At 44.3% G+C, this 25,075-nt stretch overlaps 1 long non-coding RNA gene and 1 other non-coding gene across 2 annotated transcripts; both read left to right on the forward strand.

The window, feature by feature from the left end:
- The first annotated feature begins 17,913 nt into the window (after window positions 1-17,913).
- Window positions 17,914-23,858, forward strand: LOC138925426 (uncharacterized). The gene is made up of 3 exons (XR_011441553.1): window positions 17,914-18,055; window positions 21,213-21,281; window positions 22,824-23,858. It is a non-coding gene; the product is annotated as an uncharacterized lncRNA (long non-coding RNA).
- MIR122 (microRNA mir-122) lies at window positions 22,927-22,992 on the forward strand. The gene has a single exon (NR_032876.1). It is a non-coding gene; the product is annotated as a microRNA mir-122 (primary transcript).
- Window positions 23,859-25,075: the final 1,217 nt, after the last annotated feature.

Raw genomic sequence — 25,075 nt, forward strand, 5'->3', positions numbered from 1 at the left:
ATGTGGGTGCGTACCAGCGAGAAGTGGGCGTTGGTGCTGGCAAAAGGAGAATCACATGCTACTTTTATAAAAATAAATTTCCTCATCATGCAAGACCAGCTTCTGAAGAGGATGAGAGGCAGCTTGCAATAAAAGGTACCAGTGATTTCATATCCTTAAAAACAGAGGAGAAGGAACAAGAGCCAATGGAAAAATGGAGAGATGGAGAAACGATTGCATCTAGAACTTTGGACACAAATTTAGCTCTCATACTCACATCCAAATTACTTGGTCGTATGCTGTCTCATTTAAACATCAGCCACTACAGGAGGGACTGTTACGAGCCCTACTTTGTGGGGTGAGAAAGCTGCCTTGGTCATGTCTCACAGCCAGGCAGTGTGGTAGAGGGGGACCAGACAATTTTTTTTCTAATTCTGAGTGTGATTCTTTCTCCCACGCACATTCCATTAGTCTCTTGCCCTGAAGGGATTAATAAGAGTATTATCAAAAGCTGACGTTTATTGGTGCCACTGGATGCCACGTACATATATAGGAAGCCCTTCCCGACTTACGTGCATTGTCTCAATCTATCCTCTCACTAACATTGTATATTCCCTTTTATAATTTCAATTTCGAACCATAGTAATATAACACCAGCTCCAAAAGATAAGTTTAAGAAATCTTACCAGATTTGCTGCCTGGTCTTTTCGCATTTCTGTTTCACTGCCACAACTATGACCAATTAGTCCATATTGAAGTGCTAGAGGATTAATGGGCAAACACTCAGTTAAGATGTTGGAATTTGATCAGGGGCCTTTGGGGATGAAGCCTTAGCTGAGGGGTCTCTACCACTCCCAAAACCCAAGGCACCCATCCTCCTTCTCATGGCAACCGCCACAAGCAGTTTCCCAGATGTCCTTCCAGACAAATAAGGACATAGTTATTTTCCTCCCCATTTTTACTGAAATGGAAATAGGTTATATGAGCTGCTGAGCAGCCTGCTTTCTTTACTTCATAAAACTTTGAGGGTATTCTAAGAGTTTTTAGAGAACAGTAGATCTTTAAGATTCTTTCATTCGTGTGTTAAACACACACACATGCATTTCACATTATTTTACTGGCCCCAGAATATTTCACTCTCTGAATATACCTTATGTTATTTGACCTCTGCCTTTCCAATAGATTATTTGGTATGTTTTTTAATCTTTTGCTATATAAGCAATACTGCAGTTTTGCACACATCTGTAGGATAAATTCCTAAAAGTGGAATTGTGTGTCAAGAGGAGCATTTGTAATTTTGATAGGTGTTACCAAATTGCCTTGCAATTTGTACTGATCAACACTCTCAGCAGCAATAGGTTGCTTCCTGTTCTTCACGCTCTTGCCAACACTAGGTAAAGGTAATAATTTTTTACAACGGGCAAGAGGCAAGAAGGTCACCAGCGTGGGATAATTAGGCCCTGTGTGGTGTCCTGTGGGGGCTGGTAGGGGCTGGGGAGAAGCTTAAAGGCGCTGGATGTTGCCCAGGCTGCCACAAGGGATGTGAGGAGCTCTGAGACCAGCTCCGCCCACTCTCAGTCCTGCCAAGAGCGGGGCCCACAGATATGCCCCATAACCCACAATAACATTGAGGCTGGTGCCAAGACTTCTCTGCCTCTCGTCAAGGGGAGGTAAAATCCAAGCGTGTGACAGAATCCCAAATGCTCAAAGGCAGTTGCTCAAGTTTGCTGATCTTCATGCACAGGTGGCCTCTTGACTGTCTGGCATACAGCACATGCGGGGCTGGTGATAATTAGTTGTCGCTCTCTGGGCAGAGATCTGGTTTCTCCAAGATCGTGAAGTCTCAGAGAGGAAGACTTCATCTTTGCCTTCACTTTTCCCTCATTATCCCCTGCCAAGGTGATTAATTGGAGCTTCCAGTTGTGGCCTTTGACCATTGTCTTCTGGTCTTCCGGTCAGCAGAAAACAGGCTCCTCTTTAGCTTTCTGACTGGCCACTATCCTTGTTCAGCATCAGGCAACCTTCCACCTCAAGTTCACTACACTTCTTTGGGGCTCAGATACCAGTGTGAAATGTTAGGGGCTAAAACTGCCTCCCTCCCCATCACCTGCATTTTTCTATTGGCCTCTCCTGAGGGACAGACAGAGATATGACCTGTCTTCCCAGCAGGGAATGAATGGGCTGTCAGCAGCTAAGGGATCCTGGTGCATCTTGATCTTCTCTGTGATAAATTCTCCCTGCTCAACTTGGCTGGAAATGTACAGCCACCCCACGTGACTGACAGTCATGGGAGGAGAAGAGGAGAAAGGGAAGCTATGAAGCAGAGGATGGGAAACAGAATATACTTGCCATGGAGTAACTGAATCAGAAAACCCTAATGTCAGAGCTTCAAGGGGATTATGTTGACCAGCCTCTTAGTTTTATCAGTGAGAAAACTGAGGCCAAGCAGGAAGGATAACTCATCACAAAGCAAAGTCACCATGATCCAGAGCCAATCTCCATTGATTTGGGATGCCTCATGGGAAGGTTGTACAAGTTTCATGGAAATTGACCTTTCTGCTTATAATGAGTGATTGAAGAATTCTTCTTCACCATAAAGTTTGCTATGACACCAACCCAAATGATTAATATGGGCACAGAGGGTGTAGGGATGTTCTGGAAGCTTTTCTCATTTCCCAGTGAAACCAAATGGTGGCACCCAGATGAGCCTCCCTTAGGAACATCTGCCTGAGGAGATGGGTTCCCAATGGGAATTTTGTGAGTACCTTCCAACATGACAATCATTAACAATACATACACTTTAAGTCAGATTAATTAGGAACAATGTTCTCCAGGTTGATCTCAATTTTTTTTCAAAGGATATTGATAGTCTAAGAGAGAAAGGAGATGATTCTTTGGTGCCAACCATACTGGTCTTCACTCCATTTCTCTCCTCCCTTCCTTTCCAGCTGCTTTAGCCAGTAACTCCTCATGCCTCTGGACAGCTGACCTGCCTGCTCTGCCCAAACCACGTAGTCCTCTACCAGCTCCAGGTGATGGTTCATCTCCACATGCCATCTTTTACCAATCAACTGGGTCCCAAATTCTTTTTCATTTGTTTAATATTTTGGCTTCTGTTTCTGTTATTGGTAATATTACCGTTGGACTTTCCCACTGTGCATGTCAGGCTCGAATTCCAACAATTGGCTAATAACCAGCCAACAGTAGCATATTTCCAGACCCAATAAGCTGTATTTTGACATTCTAATAGTATTACAGATGCAATTATCAGACATATTTTTAAATAAATGAAAACAGAGCCCTCTACACAGGCACAGCCTATAAACCAATATCAGACATTAAGTGGTTAATAGATTGATAATATGTATACTTTGACATATGTATACTTTGAATAGTATTTTATTATTTTAGCAAAGGTTATAGTTTGTCCTCCAATCAAGCTGTCTAAAACAATGGCTTTCTGCAGTCTGCCAAAATAGTTTCTGAAAGCCCACCAGCATGAATTCAGTCCTTTGCGTTAATGTTGACCCTCTTGAGGCTCCTCTTTCAAAACATGTATCCCTGAGCAAGGAGCAGCTTTATGTTCCTAAGTCCTAAAACTCAACCTGTCTCCCATTGAACTGCTTACCTTCTTCCTAAAGTCAGCTTTTCTCCAGTGTCCCAACCACTCACTGTGCCTGTTTACTGGTGTCTATCCCCCAGCACACTATGTTTTTTGAGGATAGAGACTATGCCTATGTCATCCATGAGTATATCAAGGGCTTAGAATGGTGCCTTGCACACAGTAGGCATGCAATCACTATTTACTGAATGAGTAACACATCAGCCTACTATGCGAGATCCTTTCCCCCAGACTAACAGTTCTTAAGTATAATGATGCCTTTAAAAAAAGTCCACAGAAACCCCTACATCATAGGAGGTTATACTTTTAAGATCTATTGATTAAGAAAATGCATAATGACCAAAAGTTGCATTGAATTCAGCAGAACATTGAAATAAATTTATATTTCATCAGTCACAACAGTATCCATATGCCTTCAAAGACTCAGTGCACGTGTGGATTTTCAGGCCTTTGCAGCCTCTCTGAGGCACCCCTTCCCTGTGTCTAGCCTACAGGAGATGAGGTACTTAAGGCAGGAGAGAACCTTAAAAAGGCCCCAGGCCTCAGGTTCTCCTAATTCACATTTTTGCCAAGAGATGGTCCTGTCCCTAAGGATTAATGAAAAGTAAGAAGGATGCTGAAAAGAGGGGATGACAATGTAGTCAATCTCTGGAAAGTAAATTAAATCCCCCAGAAGACAATAGTTCTTATTCTAGCGCCTGGTCAATAATAACGTCTAATGCTGATACGTGGAAATCATCAACGTCTTTGTGTAGCTCCCATGACTGGTGTTCAGATCTGTGGATCTTTTTCATTTCTTTTCGCTTTTGGTCCTCGTCCCCACCGTCACATTGCAAGGCAGGTCAAAATGGAAGCTGTGCGAGCTACTGTGTTCCTTCTGAAGCAGAGCTCACAAGAGGCACCCATACACTTCTACTCAACTCCAGCACCAGCTCTGTGTCCCCACTGCGGTCAGCCCTCACGTGGACTTCATCAAAGACACCCAACTTCCTCTCTTATCCTTCCCCATCCCCCTCTTTACACAGCCGACTAAATGATCCTGTCTAGATACAATCAACACCCTTCAACAGCTTCCCCTGCTCTTGGGATAGAAATGAAACCCCAACCTTTGCCTCCAAGTTCCGTAGGATAGCACCCTGCCTGCCTCACGGTCTCATCGTACACCTGCTCCCACTCTGTATCTGCTCCTACCACGTGGGCTCCCCTTCCGTTCCCTGTCTCAGACCTTCATACATACTGTTCCCTCTACATGGTATCTCTCCAGCCCCATCCCTTTGCCTAGACAATTCCTCTGCTCCTTTAGAGCTCAGGCCAAACATAACTTCCTGGAGGAAACTTGTCATGACTCCACTACTAGGTCAGGCCCCCTCCTTATATCCACCTAACAGTCCAGACAACTCCGCTGCAAGCATTCTGAGCTATCTGACTCCCTTCCAAGGTCAAGTTAAAGCTCCCTTCGCTCTAACCCTGACTGGCCCCCGACGGCTGAGTGTCAAAGCCCTCCGCTTCCAATTGGAGGTCACTTCTGGTGCTGCTGGCAGCTTCACCGTGACCTCTAAAGTCAAGCCCACCGGCCTTTGTCTGCACAGAAACCCTGGTCCTTTGATGTCTCACTGCACCTGTTCTCAGCTTTGTGGACGAGAGACCATGTCTTCCTGCATCTGTTGCCAGGTTCAGAGGCCTCAGAGCTCTGCTTCTGATCATGCCTCCAAGCAATTAAAGAACAACAAGGTAAAACCCCAAATGCAAAACCCCCCACCCCACTTCCCACTAGCCCACTCCCCAAGGAACCACCCTCAACTGTGTTCTTTGTACCCTCCAAGGAGGGAAAGAAAAAGTATGCTGTTACCACCAAATAAACACATATACAAATGGACAAAAGTATTCATTCATATCCCTTTTATTTATACTAAATGTTTTCTGATATATTTTGGACTTGGGAGGCATAGAATTAATCTTCATTCTTGTCCCAATCCCTAGTCTTTTATTTCTTTCTCTGTTTAAATGTCTGCACAATATTACATTGTATGGCTGTATTATTACATTATTACATTGCATGGCTGTATTATGTACTTAACCAGTCTACCATACAGATATTTAGTTTGTTTCAGTTTTTTGTTCTTACCAACAATGCTGCAATGAATATTCTTATATATGTGTCTTAGTTTACTTTTGTGAATGTATCTATACAGCAAATTCCCAGTAATAGAATTACTGGACCAAGACAGATATACTTTCAATTTTAATAGATTTTTTCAAATTATCCTTTAAAAAGTAAACCATTAATACTTCCAGCAACAGTGTTTGAGAGTGGCAGATTGTCCACAGCGTGACCAATACTGGATACTGGCCAGCTTTTTGGTTTTTACTTATCTGTTCACTGATAATTGATATCTCATTTACATTTCTTTAATTGCGAGTGAAGTGAACCATGTGTTCTTGTGTTTATTTTTTTGTAAATTCCATGTTCAAATCCTTTCTTTTCCTGATTTTCATCTTGAATTATTCAATCTTGATTTATATGAATGCTCTGTAAACTGAAGAAATGTGACTGTGTTCTGTATTCCTAATATTTTTCCCTGTTTTTTTTTTTTTTTTTGGTCGTCTGACGTTACTACTTTAATCATCTAGTGTTAGAAATTCTTGATTTTAGGCTTTGTATGCTGCTTAAGAATGCATTCCCTGGCCCCAAATTACATACATTTTTATCAGTCATGAAGAGTTAGACAATTGCCGTGGGCTGTCTCACAGATTCGACCTAGGGGCTCTCACTCCTCTGCCCCCTTGAGACATCACACCTTCAACACAGTGCTGGCAGTTGATCTTCCTTCTGGCGATCCTCGCTGCGATTTTCCCTGATTTCACAAATTCAGCCAAAATACCCAATATACTTGAGGTTAATTCAATTGATTTTTTTCCTGGTTCCAAACTCTTGTTTGGGTTATTGATTACTTTCCAATGCCCTTTACACAGCCTAGATTGAAGAAGACATCCCATAAACTCAAGTCTAATTAAAACCCTGCTCTTAAAACATGACAATCTGTTTGAATGCTTTTCCTAAAGCATTTGGAGAAAACGACTTTCCCTGTTGTCTTTGGTCTCCTGTGTGCAGCACTTTCGGCTGAACCATTCGTAAGAGGCGCTGGGATTTTTCTCGTGGCCTAAGGAGTAGCTTTATATGTGTGGGGAGAAGGGGATGAATAGGGGTGAGCTGCACAGGTGACTATTAGAGATCAGAACAGCGCAAACCTGGGAAAATCCAATGTCTAAAGCTCAGGCGTCATAAACTTTCCCCCGTGATTTTTAGCTTAGACTGTTTAGAGTCTTCCAGTTTATAAAACCTTTCATGTAATCAGCCTGCTGCCATTTTACACAGAAATACTGAGGAGAGTCATAATATTGCTCCTGATTTTTTTATGTAAGAGAATGGAGGCTCCAGGAGACACAGGTAACATGGCTAGTAAGGGCTAAGCTGGGCTGCAAATCTCTGCTCAGGACTCTGAGTCTCCTGGTCCTTCCCCAGGCTCTCACTCCTCAGCCCCCTTGAGACATCACACCTTCAACACAGTGCTGGCAGTTGATCTTCCTTCTGGCGATCCTCGCTGCGATTTTCCCTGATTTCACAAATTCAGCCAAAATACCCAATATACTTGAGGTATATTGTCCTGTCCTGGTTGACACTGCCTTTGATGTAAGGGAAGAGCTAAGGTTAAAGGCGACACGCTTATTGAAATAATCATGTGCTCAAGGAATGAAGTAACTCTAAGGAAACTGACCTTCAACCTCCAAAAAGAACACGTTTTCAAAAAGAAGTCCGCACACGATCCTGCAGACTCCTTGGATATATTCGGATAGGGTTGCCATATAAAATACAGCATACCTAGTTAGATTTGCATTTCAGATAAACAATGAATAATTTCTAATATAAGTATGCCCCAAATATTGTATGGGACACACTTGTACTAAAAAAGCATTTGTTTATTTGAAATTACGAGCTAACTGGATGTCCTGTGTTTTTATTTGCTAAATCTGGCAATTCTAACTGAGGAGAGACAGTTTGTCAATAGATACAACAAGATCTGTGATATTCTTGGTCTGAGGAGGTATTAGCCGAGCTGTAGCAGTGACTTCCCAAAATAGAAATGAGGAAGGTCGCCTTGTAACACTTAAGATCTCATAGGCAAGGAGTACTTTTGCCCATTTTTCTTGGTATCGAAGTAAAAAGTTAATAATGCAATATGTATCAAAGCCTTTTAAAAATTACAAAAGATGTGTGTAATTATTATCTATAAAGATGGTCTTTGCATCATTGTTAATAGTGCTGGAAAAAAGAAAACACCCAACTTGCTTCAAATGAGGGTTGTGGTGAATAATAAATTCAGTCAATGGAACACAATGAAGAAAATGGAATCCAAAGTTGTTTTTAAGAGTGTTGATATTGATATTCCTTGACACGGAAGGAAGTATGTTGAGGATAGAATACGGAATGAAAAATATAGGTTGCTAAACTATCGTATTTTTGCAGAACAATTGCCTTTTGTCCATTAAAGCACAACCTTCTCCCTCTTGTTTTATAATTTCTGAAATTAGGATGCCTTTAGGATTAATGGCATTGTCGTTGCTGTTGGCCAGGCGGCAGCCGTGATGTAACTGCCATCCCTGTGCATGTGAGCATTCAGTCATTTCCAGTCATGGTGTCACCTCGACTGAGCTATCTGCACTGTTGGTGCAACATATTTTGAGTTTGTCATTTAAAATGTCTTCCAAGACTACACTGTGATTCAGCATTGAAATGAAGTTATTTTCTATGCAGAAGCATGAAAATATAGAAGTAGAAGGGACTATATTTGATTTTAGTAATAAAATTTCTTTTTGTCTTGGAGAAACTACCTCAGTTATATATTTTCTTGCAAAGCAACAAACAATCAAGTGCTTTACAGAATTTAAGAAAGGAAGACACAAGTAGATGAGGGGTGTTCTATTTTGTTACTGAGAAATGGGCAGAAAGATTGCCTATCACAGGCCAAGTAAAGCAACTGAAGACAAGTCATCTGCTCCTAGGCCAGTTAACCAGGGACAGAGAAGACTGGGGCCGAGCCAGGGAGAAGAGCCCAGCCCAGCCTCCGGGGACTGCGGCTGCCATGTCCATCCTGTTGACGTCTGATCCAGTCCAGGCTGGGATCCAGGCAGCTAAAGTAAAAGGCGAGGAGAGATTGAGAAGGCTCCACATGGTGCCCAGCACTCCCCAGCTGTCCTTCCCGAGGGTCAAAGCAGCCATCCGGGCAAGAGGAGAAGGAATGGTTGTGAGTGAGAGGATACAGTTAGACAAATGTGGTGCCACCAGATGATTAGCGTTTTATCTGTTATATGGAACTTGCCCTGGTCACCTGGGAACTCAGGCAGAGTGGAATCCTTGGGGGCTCAGGCCAAGGCCCAGACTTGCCCTTTGAGCCGGCCCCAAACCTCTGACGCCAGGGTCCTTCTTCTCCAGCAAAGTGAGGAAGGAGATTTGCTGCAAATGGAGCCTACAGGCCCAGCTGCAGAGGGGGCAGGAGGCATTACTAGGCCTGTGGTCTCCCAGGATGAGAGACCATTTCAGGCTCCTCCACCAGCAGCCAACTGAGTGTCTCTCCTCTCAGTCCTTCCTCTGTAATACCTGCCTAATAACAGCAATAATAATATTTATTGAGTGCTCAGTAGGTGCCAGCTACTGCACTAAGTGTTTAAATGCATCACCTCCTTTAATCCTCACCAGAGTCTGGGAAGGTAGGTATTATTATCTGAATTTTACAGATTAGGAAATTAGGCTCAAATTCACCCAGCAAGGAAAGGGCAGAAATGGGATTCAAACTGCAGGTTCTCTGGCTACAAACCCCCTGCTCTGAACCTCTGCTCACAGTACATCTTTCTGAACAAAGACCCCAGACTGCTCTCTGTCCTCTCCTTGCCAGGCCCACTGCCTTTGTCTTAATCCCACTCCTTGGACCCGCCTCCTCTCTCCCCATCCCACCTACATACCAAGTAGACATCGAAGGGCTGCCACATTCCTCAGCAGGTGCTCAGCCCTGTGTAACTCCCACAATCCCCCATGCCTCCCAGGATCCCCTGTGCCTCCCACAATTCTCTGTGCCGGGGGCGTGGCATCGAGTGGCCCTCTGCGCCTCCCTCAGTCTTCAGTGACTCCCACAATCCCCTCTGCCTCCCACAATCCCCTGCCTCCCACAATCCCCTGTGCTTCCCACAATGCCCTGTGCCCACGATTAGAGGATAATGTCTCCAAAGTACCACCTTGGGTCCGCTGGTCCCCCTTGGCTGGCTGAATTACGCCGTTTGCCTCAGCCTGGCCACCAAGGAACGCTTGGACCGGAGCTTGTGAATCACAGGCCCTGGCCTCAGCCCAGAGCCTTTATGAAGCCTCCCTCCCACGGCTGGCTGGCGGGGGCTCCGTCTGAGACCCCTGCCTGACCCCTGAGTCCCAGCTCCACCATTCCCTGAGGGGATGAAGCGCACATTGTCTCAAACACAGAGTTAGTTAGGAAGCGGTCCCAAAGCCCTGAATCTCCCATTCCCCCCCGAGCTCCTTGAGGCCTTGCCCGTGTCTGATGCGAGCAGTCGGCAGCAGTCCCTCTCTTGTCGCAGCAGGCCAGTGCCTGGCCCAGGGCGGACGCTTAGGGTAAACCCCCTGAACTGGATTTGTGTCTCAACTACACTAATCCCCCGGCCTGACATTTGGACATTAGGAGGTGACAGGGGAAACAGGGTGGGGCAACAGTAGAAGAGGAATGAAGGGGACAGCATGACACCCCCCCAGGAGTCCAGGTGCGACACAAGACCACTGATCAAGGAACTAGTTTGGCTTCTGGCTCAGTGGAGCCTGGCGTCTGTGGCTCTGCAATAGGAGACAAACTATGTGCCAACTCCCTTCTCTGCCCGACTCTAAAACAAAAGTGAAACAGGAAGCAGCTGCAGCCAGGACAGAGAGCAAATAAATTAACTTGATTTTAAAAAATTCTTCACGTTGAACACTGTTTTAATTCAGAATAATTCCTAAGTTGATTCTGTCAATACCTAAGTGTGCCAGGAAGGGGTGGTTGAAGAGGAAACAATGAGAGCAGACAGAGTTTTGTTGGGAGGTGCTGGTGGACAGACCTCAGAGGAGACCCCGGGTTGGAGGTCAAGGCTTGTGAAGGCTTCCCTACGAAGGCAATGCGGGAAAGGCCACTGGCCGGGCAGCAGGGAGAGTAAGAAGGGAAGACAGTGACCTACACAACAAGATGGCGGAGAGTGTTTCCTTAGAGAACTCTCCATCAAAGTGGGGTCTATGAGAAACACACTCAGGGATGAGCACAAAAGTCCCACTGCATAAGAGGAACACACACCCAGGATTTGCATCCGAACTTCTTGGCCTAACACTGGATCTAGAGGGAGACGGAGGGAACATTATGACAGGGACTAAATGGCTCAGAATTTCCTGCCAAGTTTTGATTTCAAGGATACTATGCAAGGATATGTGTTGCTTTGTGAAGTATTTCACACAGCTGGCCTTAGCATTCAAGAAAATTAGAGCAGAGACCCCCCCCCCCCAACCTGGGGTGCATTTGAGACTGTCCAGAGTATGTGGTTAAGATCCTGGGCACAAATTACAATGTGTGTGGGATTTTTCCACATACCAAGCAATGCTCGGACACCAGCTGGGTGTTCTACAATTCAATTCAATTCTAATACTATCTACCTGGAGATAGTGTCAGATCCCACTGGTTAAGGGCTCAGTCCCACAAGACCGCCCTCCGCAACTTTGGATGCCCCAATGAACAGTCCAGGTTGTCACCTGTGCTTCTGACTGACAGGCTATAGATTGAAGTTTCCAACCACCCCCTCCTTGGGTTCAATGAATTTGCTAGTGTGGCTCACAGAACTCGGAGAAATGTTTTACTTACTAGATCACCAGTTTATTATAAAAGGATATAACTCAGGAAGAGCCAGAGAGAAGGGATGCATAGGGCAAGCTATGGGGAAAGGGCATGGAGCTTCCTTGCCCTCTCAGATGGTGCCACTCTCCCCAAATCCCCACATGATCATCAACTCAGAAGCTCTCCAAACCCAGTCCCTCTGGGTTTTTAATGGAGGTTTCATTACATAAGCATAATTGATTACATCATTGTCCATCAGTAATTGGTTCAACCTCCACCCCTTCTCCCCTCTCTGGAAGTTGGGGTAGGGGGTAGAACTGAAATTTCCAATCCTCTAACCATATGGTTGGGTCCCTGGCAACCAGCCCCCATCCTTTGGTTACCTAGAAACTTTCCGAAAGTCCCTCATTAACATAACAAAAGATACCTTTATAGTTCTCATCACTTCTGCAATTCCAAGGGTTTTAGGAGCTCTGTGCCAGAAACAGCGATGAAGGCAATATATATTTCTTATAAATTACAATAACACAGCGGTCATTCTTTTCCTTTAACCCTTAGAAATCTAGATGACTTTGGGATTTATACATAGGTGTCTCATGATGCTCCTGGGGAGGCGGGGGGGAAGGAGAAGGATAATTCTATGTTGCTAGCTCGAGTCCAGGTAGAGAGCTACCTAGGATAGAGCATGAAGAAATGAATGAATGCGTCGACTAAGTCCTTTCTTCATGTGACATTTCCAGATAAAAATCTCTGATGATGGGAGGAGAAAGTGCCATGAGAATTCCTTGAAAGTCACCAAGGGTAAGAGGAAGAGCTGGGATTGGCCCCTCTATCTTAAGGATCTGTGGTCTGTGACACAACATTTGGCCTGGGTGTTGGGTCTCCTTGCAAAACAGGCTCCCTATTCACAAGGCACCTCTCCCTTCCCAGAGCTTTGCTGTGGCAGAGGTCCATTCTCAGGGACCCTGTACGAGCTCCAGAGAGGCCTGCTCTCTCCTTCTATATTCGTGTGCTCACTTGGAGTACAAATGTTCAAGGTGACAGGCTGGTGGTTTGTAAAACACAATGATAGACTATCTGGACAAAGATCATGGACCAGGTCAGAAGCAGTGTGACTCTAAGGAGGTTGTCAACAGTGCCCAGAGTTTTGACCTACTCCTGGAAAAGCAAAGTCATGGGTGTTGGAACCCAACTTCCTTAGGCAGGGAGAGCTGCAGAGAGCAGGAAACTGCCCCAGAAAAGTGAGCTTGGAGTCCCAGCCTTGACATTTCCTAGCTTTGTCTTTGAGCACTTTCCTTATTTTAAAATTGAAACAAGAATAATCAAAGACGGGGGCCGGCCCGGTGGCGCAGCGGTTAAGTTCGCACGTTCCGCTTCTCGGCGGCCCGGGGTTCGCTGGTTCGGATCCCGGGTGCGGACATGGCACTGCTTGGCAGCCATGCTGTGGTAGGCGTCCCACGTATAAACTAGAGGAAGATGGGCACGGATGTTAGCTCAGAGCCAGGCTTCCTCAGCAAAAAGAGGAGGACTGGCAGTAGTTAGATGAGGGCTAATCTTCCTCCAAAAAAAACCAAAAAAACAAAAAAACAAACAAAAAAAAGAATAATCAAAGACGTTGTAAGGATTGAATAATAATAACACTTAATAGTGTTTACCCTGTGCCAGGCACTGCTCTAAGCACTTTACGTATATTAATTCATTTAATCCTCAAGACGACCTTTGAAGCGGCACTACTATTAACACAAATTTACAAAGGAGAAAACTGAGGCACAGTGAGGTTAAGCACCTTGCTCAAGGTCACACAGCTGGGAAATGGGAGGACTGGGATCTGAACCCAGGCAGTCTAGCTGCAGGCTCAGTGCTGTTAATAACTACATTATGTAAGAACACTGTCAAATATAAAGGGGGGCAGAGAGTAAAGGGAACTCGAATTACTGTATTTCATTGATTTTAAAACACACAATTTTCCCCCACGTTTTAACATCTTGAAAATCTAAATGTGTCATATTTGAATAATTCTTAGATTCAGTTAATTATGAAATGAACTTGAGGTGGAACTGATTCTTGAATAATGATTCCAATTCCAATTCATCTCCTTTTTATTGAAAATAATTGCAATTAAAATAAATTAGTATTTATTTTCTGCCTACTCTGGATAGGGTACAGTAGTTCTGCCTTATCCTACATTCCAAGAACCCCAGTGGATGCCTGAAACCCAGATAGTACCCAACCCTATAGATACTATGTTTTTTCATATACATAGCCATGATGAAGTTTAATTTACAAATTGGGCACAGTAAGAGATTAACAACAATAACTAATAATACAATGGAACAATTGCAACAACATACTGTAATAAAAGTTAAGTAAATGTGGTCTCCTTCAAAATATCTTACTGTACTGTGTTTTCCGACTGCAGTTGACCGTGAGTAACTGAAACGGCGGAAAGTGAACCCGCGGATAAGGTGGGACCACCGTATAGCCAAGCACATACTGGAAAAATACGAATGAGTATGGAAGGCCGCACGACCTCATCTGGTAACTCTCCCCCTGCCCCACCACACCGGCCACAGTGGACTTCTTCCTGTTTTGAGACACACCTGAGCAGGCAGGTCTCTCTGCCTGGAAATGCTCTTCCCCCTGGTATCCTCATGGTTCACTTTTCAACTTCCTTCTGCTCTCTGCCTCCTCAGGTGGCCCTGCCTATCACATTATTTTAAATTGAGTCCTTCCCCCAAACTTATCACCCCCTTCCTCTGCCTTCCTTCATTTATTTTATTTATTGCTTGTCTCCTGCTGGGTGTAAGCTTCATGAGGCAAGGCATTTCAGTCTGATGTGGTTGGCTGGTTGGTTGATTGGTTGGTTGGTTTTTGCTGCTGTATACCCAGTAACTAGAATGGTGCTGAGGACATCATGGCCTTCAACAAATATGTATTGAATGAATGAATGAGGACTCATTGGAGATTCTCTCTCTTTTTTTTTTTTTGAGGAAGATTAGCCCCGAGCTAACATCTGCCACCAATCCTCCTCTTTTTGCTGAGGAAGACTGGTCCTGAGCTAATATCCATGCCCATCTTCCTCTATTTTTTTTTAATATGTGGCATGCCTGCCACAGCGTGGCCTGACAAGCGGTGCGTAGGTCTGCACCTGGGATCCGAACCAGTGAACCCCGGGCCACTGAAGCAGAACATGTGAATTTAACCACTGTGCCACTGGGCCGGCCCCTGGGGATTCTTGTTTGATGTTTAAGGAAGATTTACTCAGGCAGCATTTGCTCTTCAGAAGGGGGAGGCCATGGAGAGAGGGTGGCCAGGCAGAAGGATTAAAGGGCCTGCATTCTAGACCTTCTCCCGTTAGAGGTCCCGGAGGAATGGCCAGCTCTGGAAAAACTATGCTGGGAATATAACATTTTGACAGAGTGCTAGAGAACATCCAGATTAATTTTGTCATTTAAAAAAATTTAAAAATGAGGAAAGAAGAACCAAATGCAAGGCATTAATCTTGACTGGATCATAGCTTAAAAAAGAAAAGAAAAACAGCTCTAAAAGAGATTTTAGAGATAATTGGCAAATTTGAAAATGAGGTAAATATTAGATGTCGTTAGGAAATTACTGTTAATTGGGCTCTGATAAAGGTACTCAGGTTATTAGAATACTCTTATTCTTGGGGATATGTGCTGAAGTCTTTAGGGGAGAAGTATCATAGTGAGGCACCTTGTTTTCAACTGCCTCTGAGGAGTGGGTACCGCTTATTCATGTGATGCCCCTCCCTAGGCCCCCCACAGCAAGGCCCCTGCCCCCCATGCCTGTCGGTGTTCTGAGCCTGTTTCCACTGCTAAGAGCAGGGCCTTTAGTGAGAAGGTGACCTGTGTGTGACTACAGTGATGAAATCAGGACTCCATGTTTTTACTTGGGTCCTGGATTGTGACATTGGTTTGAAAATGATTTTGATTCTTTTGATAGCAAATCTGAGGTTGTGGCAATCCAGCATCCTTCCAGTCCCTCTGTACTTGGCCCTTTCCCTCACAGGATAAATTCAACTCGCTTGGTCTTTTTCTTTACTAGTCCAATAAATAACCAATTCGTCCATACAAGTTATGACCTTTGTAATTTCTCTATATCCATCTTTGTTTTTCTCTGTTTGTTAATAAAAATGAATTCGTCCCCTCTTTCACTCAAGGTTTCAGAGCAAATGACAAGCAAATATTCTCAGCTTTGCTACACAGAGAGGAAATGAAAGTCTCAGAAAGCGTCTGGTCCAAAGGCAAAAATCCGCATGGCAAAGAATCCGAAATGAGAGACCCAGTATTCCCAGTTCCCAAACTTCCATCTCCTTCCTGGCAAAAGTTTGGCATTCTTCATTGGAAGTGATCACTTTTTTTCCCATTTCAAAAAGCCTGCAGCTCATGACAGGAAGATGAGGAAACCACAGTCAGTCACCCAAGGGGGCGGGGCCAGCTTCCAGCTGCAACCAGTGGAAAGTTACCTGATTTTGTTTTTCACTGTCTGGGAAGCCCAGTTTCGCAGCCTGTATCTGAGTACAAACATCAGGGATTCAGACATTCCAAGCTGATCTTCTACCTTGCAGGCTTCAAATCCATCTTATCTTAAAAGAATGCATCCCCTTTTATCTACTTTTTTTTAAAAAAAGGTCAATTTTAAAGGCAGCTGAGGGAGGGGTTGTGTAATTTGCTGGAAGAAGTTTGTTAAAGGATTATAAATAGGACAAGATTTATCCTCTCTCTGAAATTCAGAATCCTTGCAAGTACCCTGGCTGAGAACTTAAAGGAAATCGTCTGAAAGTCGAACATTTGTCTTCATCACGGTTTTCCAAACGAAGGGAAAAACTCAGCCAAAACGCATCAACTTTCAGAGACCAAGAGAAGCTGATGAACGTGACCCGGATGTTCCCGTGGTGAGGCCTGGGAGTGGGAGGGATTGTCCTGCCATTTCAAAGAATATCTACCTGGGGATTTCTAGGGATTCTGTTTCACTTTAAAGGAGAAAAACGTACAGTAATTCTTTAAAGAAATATGATTGGTGTAACCAGGTGAAGCAACTTAAAAAATACAAAGCAAGTTACCCCAGGCAGTGCCAGTAACGCGACCTTTAAAAAAGTCTCATTGACCCCTTCTCCTCTGAACAAGCTTGGAGCACACAGAGCATTCGCGATTTCCACAGGGCCCCCCAGAATGTGTTTCCCATTTTAGGATGAACATTGGGCTTTTACCATATGAATGTGTCAGCCTTTGGAAGGCCACGCTTGGCCAGTCCCTTAGCCCTCCTGGGAAGACCTGGTCTTTTCCAGGGAGGAGTTTGCAGGGTGACCTCAGGTGGCCTGAGGCAACCAGGGGAGGGGTCCCCCACAGGCACTTGGGGAGCAGTAGCAGGAGCAAAGAGCAGCGGCAACTCTTTGGGCTCATTTCTTGAGATCAGTTCTTGGGAAACAAAAAGAAAAGGCCACAGCGTATTTTGCTTTCCCCTTTCACCTGAAAAGAAGTACCATAACCCCAGTAAGTATAGAGCAGAATGGCGTGAGCTGCTAGTTAAGGCTGCCTATCTCCTCAGATCACCGTGAGCTTTGACCTGGATCACCAGACCTCACTTCAGATTGTGTTTATTACTCGAGAGTAACAAATAGCTTCCTTTCAAAGCTTAAGAAAGCAAAGTGACCTAGTGGCCTGAGGAGGAAAAGAAATGACCAGAGACACTACAAGTAACAGCAGCTAACAGGCTCCATTTAGGACCAGGGGCAGCCTCTGATGGTTGTTTATGTCACTGCTTTGTATCTGTCTTTCCTACCGGATAGTAAACTCCTTTTTATCTTCTCACCCTTGCATTTTGCGAGCTTAGCAGATAAGGAGGAGCCTAATAAATAATTGTTGGTGTGAACAAATAAACAGATTGTAATTACATCAGTAGTTGGAGAGATCAGTGCAGCACAGATCAGTTCGAGAGGAGAAGGAGATTGGCTTCAAATATTGGTCAAGAGCCCTAAGGAGGATGAGCCAAGGATATATTTAATTTAATAGGTTCACATGACCAGGTGACTCTTCTGGGTCTAGAAATGTGAGGAGGTGACAATGTAATAAACTATACAGTCTTTCTGTAAGGAAAAAGTTAAGCAAATTTAAACCTGGGTTTCTGAGGGGAATAATGTATTCACCAGGTGCAACTGCCTGCTCCACCCCCTTGGCCTCCATTTCTGTGCGGCTGCACCCCCACGCAGCAGAGGGGGGATGTGGGCTCTCCAGTGGTGCTTGGTGTGCTTGACCAAAGGTGACGATGACTTAGTGGGCTAAGGTCATGCCCTCCCTCCCTCCAAATCGATAATTTAATGTGACTTATCAGAAAGAGAAAGAACTGTTTACTTTAAAACCCTGGATCCCATAAAGGGAGAGCGAAAAGGCCTAAAAACCACAGAAGCTCAGGACTTGCGCCCATGGCCGCCTGCACAGCCAGCAGAAATAGGGGGAGCGGAAGGCCCCACCCCACAGGCCAGAGAAGGGCCCTGGGCCGAGAGAAGACAAGAGCTGCCCAGAAGGTAAGTGTCTTCTCCAACTCCACTGTGTGAGCTGGGCTGTTCTTTTAGGGGCTACTGACTTTGAGAAACAGGAATGAACTGCAACCCAGGTGTCTAAAAAGACCCCACATAGCACCTGAGCCGTGTGAAGTGTTAAACACAGCGTATTTGAATTTGTCTGCCGCAATCATTCTGTTTCTTCAGAGAGCCTGAGAAAACCAGAGACTTTCCTGGAGGTTATTCTCACCCCTGTGCAGGGAAAGGACGAGGCTGGGGAGGAGTCGAGGGCCCAGAGGTGGCGTGGGCTTTTATTTCTGCCCTTGGAGCAGCAGTGTATGAAGCCATTCCCCGTTTTGGGATGGTTTGTTTTAACAGTAACACCAAGGCCTTCAAATAAGATCCCACCAGTAGAATAACTGGAATTAGCAGGTTTATTTAACCAGGAATTCCCCCCTCGTCCCACTGCTTCAAGGCAAGCACGCCCACAAGGCTCGCCGTGTCTTCTACTTCTAAAATGCCAGCGTCAGAGTTTTTCCTCTGTCCAACTCGTATTGTTCCCTCGGCAGCACTGAAAATAGCTGGACACCTGCACAGAAATGAAACTGATTCCTGGGAATCCCCAGGCCTCAGCAATTCTCTTTAAAAAGAGTCTGTTGAGACTCTGACTTGGCTGAGAATTTGCCCAATGATCCCTTCTTCACCCCGGTTGGGGATAAACGTGGATAATAAATGGATGCATAAGGAGCTTTCCAGATTTTCCCTTCTAGTTGGATTTAAATGAGAAATAAAAAAAACTCTTCTTTGCTCCCTATTGACAAGAGCATTCTATTTTAAAATTTCCATGTGCTTTCAAAATGACAAGACTCAGGCATATGACACTGACTTGTCTTCATCTACACTATAACAGCCTAAAAGAATCCAGTGGATGCATTTAACACATCTGTTTGAAATGGCAGTAAATGTGGATTTGGAATTAAGAAAAAGCATTTCCATTTATCTTTTGCTTTTTAAGAAATCTTTTTTTCTTTGGTGCTGTTAGGTTAGGTTTGCAGCAAGGTAACTTCACAGTCCCCAGTGCACTCTGTCCGCAGGCCTCTGGGGTTGGCTCTAGAATGTTCTCAGCCCCTGGGAAACAAAATATTAAAGCATAGACAAGCTGCTGGTGGCCAGACCTGACCTGAGGAAGAAGAGGGAGTTTTGTGATATTCTTGGTACTTATGAATCTAAGACGTCTTGCAAGGAGCTGTGACGCACAGAGATTAGTTGCAGGTTGATGAATTCACTAGATGGTTAGGCTTTGTAAAAGCTTTCTCTTTAATGAACTCCCCCTCCCTGCCCACCCCCCTTTTATGAAAAGAAACCCATGACATAAGAGAGGAGCAAACCCAGTCCAGACTGTTTTTCCTACTCACGGGCTCAACGGGGAAACTGCATTCTGAATTGACCGCAGCAACTAGAAATGTCTAGAGCTTCAGTCCAGGTTGGGAAGGTGCGGGGAGACTGGGACACTGCACAGAAATTTAGTTTTAATAGACAGCCGTTTAGGAATGGGAACACTTGACCTCTCTCAAGAAATCTCGGGATGTAAGGCACAAAGAGAGGCGGAGGGAGATTTATGTGAATGAGATCAGAGGAGAGAAGCTAACAGGATCCCTCAGGCCTTTTCTAAGCTGTAGAAAACTGCTTGTATTTGAAGGCATCCTCCTGATTAATATCCAACATCTTTGCCGTAAGCGTTCGCTTTTTCAGAGGAAATAACAGGTGTAATTATTTCCCATCCAGCTTGTAAACTTTCTGTTTTTTATTAACCAGTACTATTTAAGTTCAGTTGTTAAATCTGAAAATACCAGGACAAAAGATGGTTTAAATTTGCAGAATAAGAAATGACTATGTGAATTAAAAAGAAATATCCAAGTCATCCTGGCATTAACCACTTTTAATTTTTTTATTAGCAACATATTATTGGATGGCATTTGAAAAGAATGAAGACATTCTGCTTGCTTGTTTAAACTGCTTTACAGATTGACAGAGTTTAACCACTTCTGCAGAAACAATCAAAGTAATAAAAGATGATGGCTGTTATAGCTATGTTTAAAAATTGTTCAAGAGGCTGACAACATGAGGCATTCAATAAATGTGTTTATTGATTGATGCAATAATACCATAAAATTATTGTACTGTGTAACAAAGTATTTCACTAATAATTTGCTAGGAAATTAGCCTGAGGCCCATCTCTCAGCACAGCACTAACTTTTCAAGCTTGTTGACAAGTAGTGTGGAAATAGGCTAAGTTCTAACCTCCCAATTTCAGAAGAGGGAATTTTTTTTTTTTTTTAGATTTTTTACATTTTTTTCCTTTTTCTCCCCAAAGCCCCCCAGTACATAGTTGTATATTCTTCGTTGTGGGTCCTTCTAGTTGTGGCATGTGGGATGCTGCCTCAGTTTGATGAGCAGTGCCATGTCCGCGCCCAGGGTTCGAACCAACGAAACACTGGGCCGCCTGCAGCGGAGCGCGCGAACTTAACCACTCGGCCACGGGGCCAGCCCCAGAAGAGGGAATTTTTATTAGGGAATCCACACACCCAAAAAACTGCTTAAAAACTGTTTAAATTCTAATTTTTTTCTCATTACAAAAATACTATGCTAATTGTAGAAAATAATACATGCAGAGAAGGAAAAGGAGAAAACAATGAAACCATAATTCCACCAGGCACAGATAAGCATGGTTAACATCTGATGTTTTTGCTCCAGGCATACGTGTATTTTCACGGAAAAGGGGCTCATACTGTATATACTGTTTTGTAAACTACGTCTTCATTTAATAACACATTTGACTCTCTTTCCAAGTCAAGAGTCATTTTTCTACATCAACTTTAATGACTAAGGTGTGTCATAAATACATTACCCTCCTGTAATTGGACAATTAGGCTGTTTGTGATTTTTACTGTATAAACAACGTCATTGTGAACAACCTTCTAGGTATATTCTTTACTGATTTATAGAAAAGAGAATCTTTTCTACAAATTCAAGGGCTTTTTCCTCGTGATAAATTTCTGGGCCGAAGAAACAGAGGTTTCTGGGGGAGAAGAGTTTGTTAAGATTGACCTGTAACACATGAACTTCCTCCTCTCTTTTCTTCTTCCCTGTTACTCTTCCTTCCCGTTTCTGTCTTCTGCAGATTATGGAAAGCCCGAAGCACACAGAGCCCACCTGGAGAAGTGGAGGGGTGCTCAGACGCTGCCCGCAGGTGCTGAGAGTGAAGTGGGCCCAAGCCCTGGCCTGGTAGGGTGCTCTCCAAGCATCCTACCAGGATCTTTTTAACTAGTGAATTGTTCTCTCATCGATTTTTCCCAACTCAGGTTGATATTTCTGGAGCCTGTTGTCATGGTCAGCAATATCCCTTGAGTGACCAGGAAGTGGGAGTTTCTGCTCTAGGTCCCTCAGGCAAAGACAGAGATGAGCCCAGCTAACTTGTTAGGAGGAACAGCAGGGAAGGAAGGAACCAGAGATAGTTAATCACACAAGTACGTCCACAATGGCTGGGCCGGTGTGCTAAGGGTTTGTGGTAGCGACTGGGGCCAGTGGAACTCTAGAGTTTGGATTCGGTGTGACGAGGTCCACCTGAGGAGAGCAGGTCTAACAGTGGGCTATGCGGCACCTCCCTGCCGCCTTGCAAATGACTGCACCCTGTAAGGGCAGGCCAGGGTCACAGACAGGAACCCAATGAAGCCAGTCATTTAGTAGGAAGATAAGCAAATTAACACAGTCAAAAAGGAAAGAAAAAAAGGCAGGGTTCAACACCCCAGTCCCCTGGAGGCTGAGGGACTCTTGTGGTGTGCTAACAACTACACAGTCTCAGTTGAAGAGGGCAATTTTACGGTCCACATGTGAATAAGGGACATTTTTACTGAAAGATGCACAAGGGTTCATTTCCAGTTCTTAAGAAAGAGCCAGTTTTTTGGCCAAATCAAGGCTCTGGTCAAATGTTAACAACTCAGTTATCCTGGGGAAAAAATAAGCTGGCCCCCAACCCTCTCCTTTGCTAGCATTTGGGGGCAAATAAAGGATTAGGTAAGATGCTTTATTTCCTCTCATTCTCTATGTGGGCAAGAGTTCATGTATCGGTTAGCAACCATTTTTAACGGGAAATCCAATAAACCAGAAGGGATTTATTCACAGGAGGCTTCCTTTTGCTGGAAAATCAGTATTATTAATGAAAAATGGAATAGTTCTTCGGTCTCCATGTTCCTCTTTTCCTCACCTCGTCTCTTCTCCCACCCACTACCATGGAGGGAAATGACTGCTGAATAGGATTTAAAATCTGAGCACCATCGGATGCCCTTGTATCCAATAGATGTTACTGTGAGTAGATTACAGCACAGCTAAATGCTACATCCCCTTGCAAAACAATTTTAATTTTCTTAGACTGCAGAATTTACCGCATCTGCTCATGATGGATTGGGATATATGGTGAGGGAAGCAATGGGGAGGAGCCATTAATCCAGTCATTTTATTATGACATATAATGTGGTTTTCCACTAAGTCTTTGTTTCCTAGAATCAGTTCCCTCTAGGGATTCTTTCCCATTTAGCCCTTTTAGAAAATCGATGCAAACAGATTTCCCATCCATTTCCATAGGAAGTGTTTGTTTCTGTTGGTGGGAGGCCTCCGTGGGGTGGCAATGGGTCCCTTTATTAGCTCGACTGTTCCAGAACACAGAAGCCTGACATCTTTATATTTCCTTTGCTCAAGATGCTCCCCACCATTGATCCCTCTTTTCTCTGCTCAGGTCACTCTGTGGAGCTGGTGAGGTTCCCGGATGATGATCAGTGGCTGTGGTGGAAAGTGGAGGTGAAGTTAACACCTTCACGGCTACAGATTTTCCTTAGCAGAGCTGTGGAGTGTGACAATGGTGTTTGTGTCCAAACTATCAAACGCCATTATCACACTAAATAGCTACTGTTAGGCAATCCTTCCACTCAGTGAAGGCCTTGGCATCTGTTAGGTTTGGGCAAGAAGGCTCATCTTGTAGCAGTGCTCTCAATCATGTGTAATTACTGAATAAATTCCGGTCCTTTTGTGCTCATAACCAATATGTCATCTGAACTTTGCCTCTCACATGCCATTGTTAAATACTTTAGCCGATGATGAATTGTCTTGTTTTCCTGAGTCAATAGAAAGATTGCCGTGTTCCCCAGAGCACCCAGCAGAAGGCTAGGCACATAGGAATTGTTCAACCCATGCTTATTGAGTTGAAATGAATAGTTAGGAAAATGTTAGATGCCAAAAACTAAAACTGGATTAAAGCTAGGTTGTGAAAACCACAGGCTTATGGATGCAAAATTAAGGTTTGTCGGTCCTTCACGTTGCATCATAAAAAACAACTTTCTGATAACTTACACATGTCTCTTAACTGACCTTTCAGAAATTCTAGAACATGTGTGATTTCTACTGATTTTAATCAATTGCCAGGCTGATTACTGAATTTGTGTGCTGGATTCTTATTCCTTATGTTTCGATGAATCACCATCAGGAAATTATACACGAACTATGTGTGCGTTGCCATGGCAAACCTGAACATTTTAAACCCATGCAGCTTCTGGGACAATTGGACCAGCTGGGTGGTCTGGTTTGAAACACATCCTTTCTCTGACAGGCATGTAAAGTAAGGAGTAGATTCTGTTTGTGCTGGGCTAAAGCTGTTCTCCTCTGACTTGGCGAAGTGAACTGGTACATGTGTAATCAAATTGAAGGGTTGGAGCAACCATCAGAAACAGGTTCATTCAATCATCCATTTGCCAAATAAATATGTGTATTCAGTGGCTGCCATGTGTCTGGTACTGCCCTGGGCACTCGGGATACTCGTAAATTAAATGTGTCTGACATAATTTCCAGACATGGGCGTTCACTGGCTCGCATTCTGTTTGGGACCATTCTAAATGTTCTAAATTATGTTTACCAGGGAACCAAATGAGCAAAACTTTGCAAAATAATTCCAAGCCCCTTGCTGGAAAGCACCAGGTGAGTGTAGTCCACACATCTATGATACACTGCAAAGGTTCCGAGGTCCTGAGAAGCTTCCATCCAAAGAAGAGGAAGTCCATTCCTTCCTGCCCTTCCTCTCCTTCCACCTCCCATTCCTTCCCTCCTGGCATCATCCACTCTCAAGAGGAGAACCAGACCCCCTAAAATAATTAATGCACTGACATTCCTTTTTTTTTTGCTTTTCTGGAGAAAGCACTGATTGAACAAGCATTGGTAGAGGGCTCTACTGTTACACAAATCTCTCCTGTGCACGTTATTTCCTTTGATCTGTGCAAGAAAGGGCAAAGATGACAGATTTGGGCGCTTTCCACAGACAGCAAACTGAGACCGAGAGTGGTTCTGGAATCGGCTGGTCATGCAACCACTACTCAACTTGGGTCTCCTAAATCTAAAGTTCTCTCTTTTACTTATAGCCTTCCTTGGCCTAGTGTTTCCACAAAACCTCATGCTTCACAGCTGAGGCTATGTAGAAGTTGGGTTTCTGAGGGAAAGTCTGCAGGATAAGAGAGAGATAAGCCATATGACCATCTTTCCTTGTGAGTGTTCCACAATGCAGAGAAAGACAAATACTGTGAAACACCATCATCATGAAGTGAAGGGAAGGGAAGGAACAGCAAAGTGGTAGTTTTGGGGTCAGGAAGGGGGTGGCCAAACTGTCCAGACATGGACCAGCCAACTTAGCGCCCCAGCCAACTGACGTGGCCCTCACTGACCCAGAGCCTGCAGGCTCCCAACCCTTCTCAGGCTCACGGACAATGTGAGCACAGCCTCAGGCACAATTCCTCCTCTCTCCCACCACCCTGAGACTTTCCTCAGATGGAATGAAACAGGCAGCAAAAGGAAGGGCATTCTACATCTTTTCTACTAGGTTGGCTCCCGTAGCGGCTTATTATGATTCCTGTCTGGGTTAGTTCTGCATCCAGGCTTGGGGACCTGTTTTTTCCATAGATCTCTAAGGAGCACACGTGGAAGGCAAGGCTTCCACTCCCCCATCTT

The sequence above is a fragment of the Equus caballus genome, chromosome 8 (genome assembly GCF_041296265.1).
Source record: "Equus caballus isolate H_3958 breed thoroughbred chromosome 8, TB-T2T, whole genome shotgun sequence".
NCBI classification, from domain to species: Eukaryota; Metazoa; Chordata; class Mammalia; order Perissodactyla; family Equidae; genus Equus; species Equus caballus.